This window comes from Cibotium barometz, chromosome 62, assembly GCF_041138505.1.
Source record: "Cibotium barometz isolate CiBa-2024 chromosome 62, ASM4113850v1, whole genome shotgun sequence".
Lineage (NCBI taxonomy): Eukaryota > Viridiplantae > Streptophyta > Polypodiopsida > Cyatheales > Cibotiaceae > Cibotium > Cibotium barometz.
The window spans coordinates 32393480-32402998 of record NC_141107.1 but is presented as its reverse complement, the minus strand read 5'-3'; the positions used below and the strand labels follow the sequence as shown (position 1 = coordinate 32402998).

Below are 9519 nucleotides of genomic sequence, written 5' to 3'. Positions count from 1 at the left end.
ATCTTATTGCAATATTCAACATTGGCTTCCCCACATCTCATCACAGAGTAAAGATCTTTGGTTTTGCCATTTGCTAACTTGACACCATTGACCCAAGTCCAATCCTTAATCCAAGAGGACTCATCAACAGTAGTGGAGCACCACCAGAGCCTGGGTTAACAAATCTCTCTCTCTACCAGAGAGATGAAATTCCCAAGTTATATGGTCCAAGTCTTTCCACCCCACCACATTCTCGTCCCAACAGTCATTCAAACATCTAGCCCTTTATTGTTTAGCTTCTTAGTAGAGGTAATGTCAAGTAGACCCAAGGGGGGGGTTTGAATTTATGTGTCCACTAGATCCCCAAGCTGAGCATAGAGTTACCAGTCACTCTGCACCCCCCATCCCAAGTTATCAGGCTTAGGCTGTCTTTCCATCTCTTACATAGCATCTTGCAAAATGCAGAATTTGTTATTTTAAGAGGGGCTTAAGAAAACAATTTATCTTTCCAACCTAAATCCAACCATAAGCCTTTGGCATAGACCTCAGAAGATTCAACTAGTTCCCTTGCCATTAAGGTCCATGATTCATTCTGAAACAAGCATTTAGATAGCATTAAGGCACTCCTTGCTAGACTATGAGTAGGCATATGTAAAATACCAATACCCCCCTCTCCCTTTGGGATTGACAATTTGTCCTAAGCCAACCAAGCTGGGACTCTTCTGGCTATTCTGCCATTCCTCCATAAGAAATATCTGACATAACCTATTTTTTTTTCCAATGGCACTTCCCAAAATCCATCACTGGGCATAAGAACATTATGTAAGCATTCATCACTGCATTACAAATATCAATCCTGTTATGAAATGGCACTCTAATGCCCTCTCATTTCCTTAATTTCTCCACAAACCTATTGACAACCTAATCAGTCTCATTTGTTTAATAGTTACCCCAACTCCAAAGGGGATTCCCAACAATCTAACACTTTGTCCCTTATGGACCACCTCACACCCCCACCTATGCTTGTCAAAATCATTGTCTTCTATCAGGCTAATAATTCTAGATTTTTGTATATTGCATCTGGAACCTAAAGCAACTGCAAATTTCTGCACAATGTCCAAAGCCAGTCTGACATTGTTGTTCTCAGCTCTTAAAAACAAGCAGAGAGTCATCAGCAAAACACTGTATTACCAATTGCTCACTGTATCTTAACTTCAGACCATAGATACTCCGAGCTCTACAGGCTTTCTCCAGTGACACCACCAGTGGGTGAGAGGCAATGGCAAACAAAAGGGGAGCCAAAGGGCAGCCTTGTCTAATATACCTATTAATCTCAAATCCTGCCCCACCACTCTCCCATTCAATAGCACATTAGAGTACCCTCCCCAAGACAGAGTATAAATACATGTTGCCATTTTTGTCCCAAAACCAAGCTTCATGTTGAAAAGATGTCATGCTCACGGATGGGTGTGAGGCTGGGTGACACTCTAAGGTAAGTCTAGGGTGACATTCCATGGGGAAAAGGAAGGTTTGGTGTATTTATAAAATGTGTAGGGGGACAAAGGGTATTGGTGTATTTTTATAACGTCCCGTATTTTTAAAACTCTATGCAAACGAGGCGCATAGACGGCAACAATGGAGAGGCAGGGGAAAGGAGCTTCGTGCGGTGCAATTGCTTACATCAACAAGAAGAACAAGATCAAGAAAGAGGGGCACAGAGAGTGGCGCCGCCGCAGCAGCAACAACTACAAGATGATGAAGACGAAGAGGGCGAGCAGGCTTCTGTAGAGCAGATTTTTGCCTCTACCCATGGCGGGCGCTTCTGTAGAGCAGATTTTTGCCTCTACCCATGGCGGGCGCAGATTACCATACGTGGGGTTTTGTGCATTGTGGTGCACAAGCTCAGCCTCACCACGGGAATCATCCCCTCCCTCCACATCTCTGCAGGCCTCCTTGGCTTCTTCTGCATCCGGACATGGATGGCCTTGCTCCAGCAGCTGCCTGTAAGCCTTTCACCAGACAGGAGAACACTGTCATTCAGACCTGCATCGTCGCCTGCTATGGCGTTGCTTACAGTGGTATGCTCTCTCTGTCTCTGTCTCTCCCTCTCCCCACACACACACACACACACACACACACACATGCATGAATATACATATCCATATATATACATATGTACACACATGCATATGCATGAATATACACATATAAGCATGCATATCCTCCTTCCTCCGGACCATCTCCCCTACAATATAGCACCTTTTATCATAGGCAGTCGTTGTTAGGGGATCCTCAGCTTATAGTGGTATGCTCTCTCTCGCTATATATAGCATATCATCCTTCTTCCGGACGAGTTATCTCCCCTACGATATGGTCAAAGAAATGATTGGCAGGCAGACGTTTTGAAGGGATCCTCAGCTTTGACTAAAATTCAGCATCTCCCTATTATCATTTGTAATCTTTGATTGAAGTCTATCAGAGCTGATGGTTTCATGCATAGCATTAACACATAGTATCGACCCCTTAGCTTAGCATGAAAAAAGCTTTGTTTCGATTTTTTTTGGATTTCTAGGCCTGTATGTAACATATAATTGTATAACATTTTTCTCGACTCTGTAGTTGGATTCAGCACTTATCTCCTTGCAATGGACCAGAGGACGAGCGACATTGTCAATACGAGTGGTATCAGTCATGTGGATACATCTACAGATGTGAAGAACCCAGGTTTGGGTTGGATAGTTGCCTACGCATTTGTGCTGCCAGCTTTCTTGGCCTTGTAGCAGCGGTTCCTCTTAGTAAGGTAACATGCTAGTGATGACCAAAACATTGCAACATGATTGAGGACAATTCTGCTGGGATTGCTGATAAGGGTTTTTGGGTGTTTTGGTACACAGATCCTCATTGTCGATTATAAGCTGACTTATCCGAGTGGTACGGCAACCGCTGTTCTAATCAACAGCTTCTTTACACCTCATGGTTTCGAACAGGCTCAGTAAGACCCTTTGTTGTTAACTTATCATGTTGATTTTCTAAGAATGAGGTGATTCGCTTCAGGAGTGTTTTCTGCTGCTTTTGGCTGTTTCTCTCTCTAGGAGGATAGTGTTGTTGTTTTGAATAGGTGGTCGAAACTATTGATTTTTCAGGGGTGCTTTCTGCTGTTTCTCTCTCTAGGTGGTGGAAACTATTGATTTTTCAAAGCATCTCTACTTGTTTAATAACTAAAGGTACAAGATGAAAGAGGGAGGGTAGCCTAGTGGTAAAGTGTTTGAGTTTTACTACAAGGGTGTGAGTTCGGATTGACATCCCCCCAATCTCCCCCCCCCCCCCCCCCCCACTTCCCTCAAACATAAGGTGTCATTAAAAGAAATGAACCTTCCTCAACACAAAAAAGAGGAAGGTACAAGATGATTCTAAAGGATGAGAGAGAGAGAGAGAGAGAGAGAGCTGTTTTGTTCCTTATTGGTGTCTTTTGCCGCAGGGAACAGATCAGATGCCTTGCAAAGTACTTCTCTTTAAGCTTTTTCTTCAGTCTCTTCAAGTGGAATTTCAGTGGCCCTCAGGGGGAATGTGGGTTCGATAAGTTTCCAAGTCTGGGAATAAAAGCATATGACAGCAAGTAAAGTTTCTCCTCTCTTGAAGTTGGTATTTTTTTTGGAAGAACATTAATAAATAACATACTCTGAAGTTTCTGCTCTATTTCCTTGAGTGCGTGTGCGCACCTGCATGAGTGTGTGTTTAATATATGTATGTTTGTGTGATTAATTTAACCTTCATGACAGGTTCTATTTTGACTTTAATTTGACATATGTGGGAGCTGGCATGATCTGTCCTCATATTGTTAACTTCTCACTGCTGTTTGGAGGGGTTTTGTCTTGGGCTGTGATATGGCCACTTATCAGCTGCCATGCAGGCTACTGGTATCCAGCTGATGCAACCGGCTCAAATCTACAAGGTCTCTATGGGTACAGGGTAAGAATTTCTCATATGGTCCTACACAACGTGTTTGCATGGTACACAATTCTTGTTTAAAATAGGCATTGGGAACTTGGTTTTTGGGAAAAAAGACACTGATGAACTTGTTTTCTGAATTAGTGCTCTTAATATGGGTGGAACATATTCAGGTATTTATTGCCATTGCTCTTATTCTTGGTGACGGTATCTACAACTTTGTGAAAGTCACCTGCATGACATTCTTAGCTCTTCATAAGCAAAACAAAAAAAGGTCCATGCTGCCTTCAAGTGGTAATGACAAAGGCAATTCTTTATGCACCAATCAACAAATTTCTTAAGATTGCTTCCATATAAATGTGTATCCATGTGTGTGCTTGTGTGTAGGCATGGGCATATGTGCACACGTGCATGCTGGTGTGTGCATGAGTGGTTGTTGTGCATGTGGCAGCGGGGGCAGGGGCAGGGAGTGGGCGTGCATGTGTGGGTGTGCTTAGGATGGGCATCCAGGGGTGGGGGTGGCTGTGGGTCTGTGTGGGTGTTGAAATTTGAACTATCTGAGATTTTTTCACACATGCTACAGTTTGACAATTCCACATTTCCTTGTAAGCAGGAAGATCCGAGCCTTCACTAGATGAGCAAATAAGGATTGAGTTTTTCTTGAGAGACAGGCTACCTTTTAAGGTAGCCGGATTGTGCTATGTGGGGCTTGGCGTGATCTCCGTCGGAGTGATTCTAAAAATCTTCCATGAGATGAAGTGGTACTATGTTCTGCTGAGCTATTGTGTAGCTCCCATCCTTGGCTTCTGCAATGCCTATGGTTGTGGCATGACTGATTGGAGCCTCATTTCCAGTTATGGAAAGCTCTTCCTCTTCATTTTCTCATATTGGGCTGGAAGCCAAGGTGGAGTCATAGTCGGCCTTGTATCATGTGGACTGATAATGGTTATCGTCTCATCTGCTGCTGACTTGATGCAAGACTTCAAAACAGGCTATCTCACTCTGGCTTCTCCTAGGTCCATGCTTGCCAGCCAAGTTTTGGGTACAATCATTGGCTGCATTGTTGCACCGGCCACATTTTGGATCTTTTGGAAAGCTTTTCCGATCGGGAAAGAAGACGGAGAATACCCTGCTCCTTATGCCGTGATCTTCCGAGAGATGGAGTGTTGTCACACCTTAAATAAATAAAAGACACGAACTTATTCAAGTAAGCATTTCAGCAGTTGGAACCAGGTTTTCTTGATTGTAAACACATGTCAAATCTCTCTTTCATCCCAACAAGTGTGGCTCCAAAGGTGCTTAAGGTTGAACAAGAGTGGGTTCACATGCATACGGTATATATGTTTCACATGCAATACATTGCACATTGAACAATGCTAAGAATCTTGTTTGCACATGCTTTGGTGTCACCAAAGCTTGCATACAAATTGCACATTGAGCAATGTTAAATTGCTTGCACATGCTTTGGTGTTACCAAGAAGCTCCCTAATTACTCAATGGAATGAGTGGTCCATTTATTTGTAAATAGATAACTAAGCATCAACAAGAGTATGATTCACTCAATGGATGGTTTCATGCACTTGAAGACTGCTTGGTAGTCTTAGAGACTAAATTGAGTATAGAGATGAGGCTCAATAAATGCAATAAATTGTTGCCAAGGTTAAGGAAGATTTGTGTTGGGAGACTAGTGAAAGGTCACAACCAAAAATAGAAGTAGAGGAAAATCGTCATAGTCTATGAAATTCGATTGAGAAAGTTGTTGGCTTTTAAATCCAAGTGGGTGGATTGCATAAACGATGGTACAAGAATGATGATTACTTTCAAACTTGGGTGGATTCCATGAAGAATGGTATAGGACGAGAGTATTTTGAAACATGTGAAAATTCAAGTAGAAACATGCATGTTCTAGCAAGGTTCGAACTAGATATAACCATCCAATAACGACTTACAACACATGAGCTAGATTGGATCCTCAAGAAATTAAAGACAGTAAAGGCCTCAACTTATAGATAGTATTGACTTACGACACTTGAGTTAGATTGGATTCTCAAGAAACCAAAGACATTAATGTAAAGGTCATGATTCACAATTTCTAGACAATAAGATTGGTTGAAATTTGGGCAGTTGGAAAGAAGGAAAATGAGCAATTTTTTGTGACGAAAGAGCTCTCAAGAAGGATTCCCATAAGCCAAATCCAATCAATTCTCCAGTTGTAAATGATGCACCTCCTAATATTGCAATCACACTAGTTGATCACTATGGGTTTTAACTTTCTTTTGGTGTTTCATTTCCAACTTGCAAAATTAGCTCAAGAATTGGAGGTAAATGCATCTCTCTCTCTCTCTCTCTCTCTCTCTCTCTCTCTCTCACACGCGCGCGCACACACACACACACACACATGCACATGTTATATAGCCATGTGCCAAGGTGTGTATCCCATCACATCATTTGCTTCAAATAAATCATGTTTTAAAATAAAATCCATTCTAAGTGTTGTATTGTATAGTTTATAACATCATCTTTAGTGAGAGATCAAGAATTATCATGATTGATTTTATATAGTCTTCAATTTACATGACAAAGACGTACTTCTCATATGCATATGACTACTTTTTCTAATCCATTTTTTTTGTCATCTTTAGTGAGCTATCAAGAGTTAGTCTTCAATTTACATGAGAAAGATGTACTCCTCATATGCATATGATTCCTTTTTCTAATCCATATGTTTTTCATCATTTGAAAGTCAAAATTTCATTTTTCCTTATGCAAACTCTTTTACTTGGTGTCAAAAACTCATCATATGGTGCTAGTTGTTTAAATGTTGCTCCTGAGTGGGTTGATTACTCCACATGCTAAATAATGTAGACTTTACACAGGTTGGTTCTTTCCATTAGATTGGAGGCACAAAAAGACAACAATGAATGTGGTGAAAATGGGCTAAGAGATAACAAGGTTAGCCCATAAGATCTCAATATCATCAACACAGATCATATATAACAAAGAATTTGATGTGTGCTTCGTGCGTGAACACACGACATTGGGACTGAAGTATATGCTAGTCATCCTTTTTTAAGTATTCTTTTCTCTGAGAAGTTTGAATACAATGCTTTGTGGAGGCATACATACATTGTCCTTAGATATGGCATGGACAAAGTAATTCAATACAAACTATTGAAGAGTTGGCTTTCAATGTTGAGGATTTTTGTACCTTGTTCCCAAGATGTTTCGAATAACTCATAGTCCCAAAACCTTCCAAAAAGGCAACACGTATTTGCTTGGTCTTTAACACACACTTCACCACCACCACCACCTTATTCTTGCACGTTTCAAAGTTTCTATGCATATAAATCGAGTGCCCATAGAACATTGACTTTAATAGGCACATGACTATATAATCATGATGTAAGTATGCATATCTCTACACATTTGGGTTGATGTATAATTTGTACGTGTGCTAGTTATGTTGGCTTGGTGTGGTACAATGATACTATTGTTGCTTTTGCAAACATTACTTATTTTGTATTTTTTGAATGTGTCTATCCTAGCCATACAATGCTGATGTCAGCATGTTGTTCACTTGATGGGCTAATGGAGCTATTTAATCTAGACAGGAGAGTAGTTGCTTTCTTACATAAGTGGTACTATGGGGACTTGGCATGAAAAGTGAAAGTTAATGTTTAGTTTCTTTCTTACAAGAGTGGTACTACGGGGGAATTAGCATGAAAAGTGGAAATTTATATGTTGAAAATCAATGCTCCAATCTTGTCATTGTGATTATGTGGGTGATGGGTTGCTCTATTTTTGTAGGGCCCCCTTCATAGAGTAGCCATTGGAGCATGCTCAAGCACAAGTTTGGATTGTGGGTTTGGACATAGGTGGCCGGATGGGATGACTTATGTAGACATGAAACCCTGCCAAGTACAATGCATATAAGTGTGAGTTTCTAGATCACCATTAGACTTCCTTGCGAGAGTGCATGGGTGGACATACACCATTAGTTTGTAGTTTGGTTTACAAATAGTAATTCAATATTGCTATCCATCTCTCTTGCATTGAGTTTGTCTTGTGGAAGATTCTTCTATTTGTGTAAATTCACAAGTCTCTCTAGATAAAGCTTTTTGATAAGTGGCTCTTTGGAAGTAGATTTAGAGAAATGGCCCTTAACCTGTAAATAATGCAGTTTGCAAAGGCTCGATCGTCACCATTTGATGATGGTAAGATGGATGGAACTAATCATACACTTTGAAACTTAAACTTGAGGTCCATTTTGAACTCTTATGAGTTGTGGTGGGAGATTATCACTGGGCTTGAAGTGAGATCATAACCAACTCTGGATTCACGGCAATTCCAGTGGAGGAGAGGGACTATAAATATTCTTCTATGTGTAGTTGTCACCAATGTCATTGATATTCAAAATTCAACATATGTTATCATAGTTGATACATGAGTGTATTTATGGAGTAATGGATTAGAGAAGGATCCAAAACCTTGAGAATCAATTAGCAACATAGAAAAAACAAAGAAATTCATTACAAGGATCAATAATTTGTATGGACAGGTGCAACCATTGGGATCAACAAGTTAAGTGAAACTTTGTTATATCCGGATCTTGCCCCAAAAATATAATGGCTTAGTTACTTCATTGAACAATCAAGTGATGAATCTTTTGAGAAGTTTAGTGTTATCCTCCTGGGAGGAGGAGATGTATGAAAAGGCTAGAGATGGTGGTAATTTTATCTTCTCACCACCCCAAAATGAGTAGATAAGAGGGTGTACATATGCACGGGGGAAAAAACCTCCTAGTGAGGGAAAAAGTACCCGACGGTCCTAAATGTGTTCACACACCTCACTACCATATAATGCTACAATCAATTTTGCTTGTTGCCACATGCTCTTAAAGTAGGATTGCCACATGCTCTTAAAGTAGGATTGCCACATGTATTTCGTCAAACCATTTCTAGTGCGCCCATCCAAGTTTTAGATTTGGACACTGTTGCTTCATAGATTGATCATACAATTTTGGTGTCTCTGTCTTTATTATTTGATGTATAACTATAGTGGCTACTCATGTTAATCCTAAAATGGGTTAACACTTTCTTTCCCCCTCTTGCTATGCCTACTACTTGCTGCTTCTACTATCCTTGACTAGCAGCTACCTACAAATATTTGCTTTTGAATCAAAGGGAAAGAGATGGAATTACCCTTCTTCATGTACTGCTTCATTTTCTTACCTCCTAAGCTTATTAAGAGAAAGAACCATTGCTTTGATACCATGAGAATAATGTAGGGGAGAGGGGTGAGTACAAGCTTCTTCATGTACTGCTTCATTTTCTTACCTCCTAAGCTTATTAAGAGAAAGAACCAGTGCTTTGATACCATGCTTTGATACCATGAGAATAATGTAGGGGAGAGGGGTGAGTACAAGCTTCTTCACACACACACAAGAGTAGACAAGCACACAAGAGAGATGGATGGATTTTTTTTCTTCACTTTTCTCTAGACATAACATAAAGATAAGAGTATAACCAATGCTAAAAACAAAAAAAAAATGGTACCTGAACCCATGGTTGGGCATTTGGCATCGTTCTCAAT

General features: G+C 40.4%; 1 pseudogene across 1 annotated transcript; it reads left to right on the top strand.

Annotated features, from left to right (window-relative positions):
• The first annotated feature begins 1586 nt into the window (after positions 1 to 1586).
• On the top strand, positions 1587 to 5363 carry LOC147604373 (putative metal-nicotianamine transporter YSL6; annotated as a pseudogene). The gene is made up of 7 exons (XR_015265475.1): positions 1587 to 2057; positions 2599 to 2779; positions 2874 to 2971; positions 3458 to 3595; positions 3759 to 3948; positions 4101 to 4221; positions 4541 to 5363. The product of XR_015265475.1 is annotated as a putative metal-nicotianamine transporter YSL6 (transcript).
• Positions 5364 to 9519: the final 4156 nt, after the last annotated feature.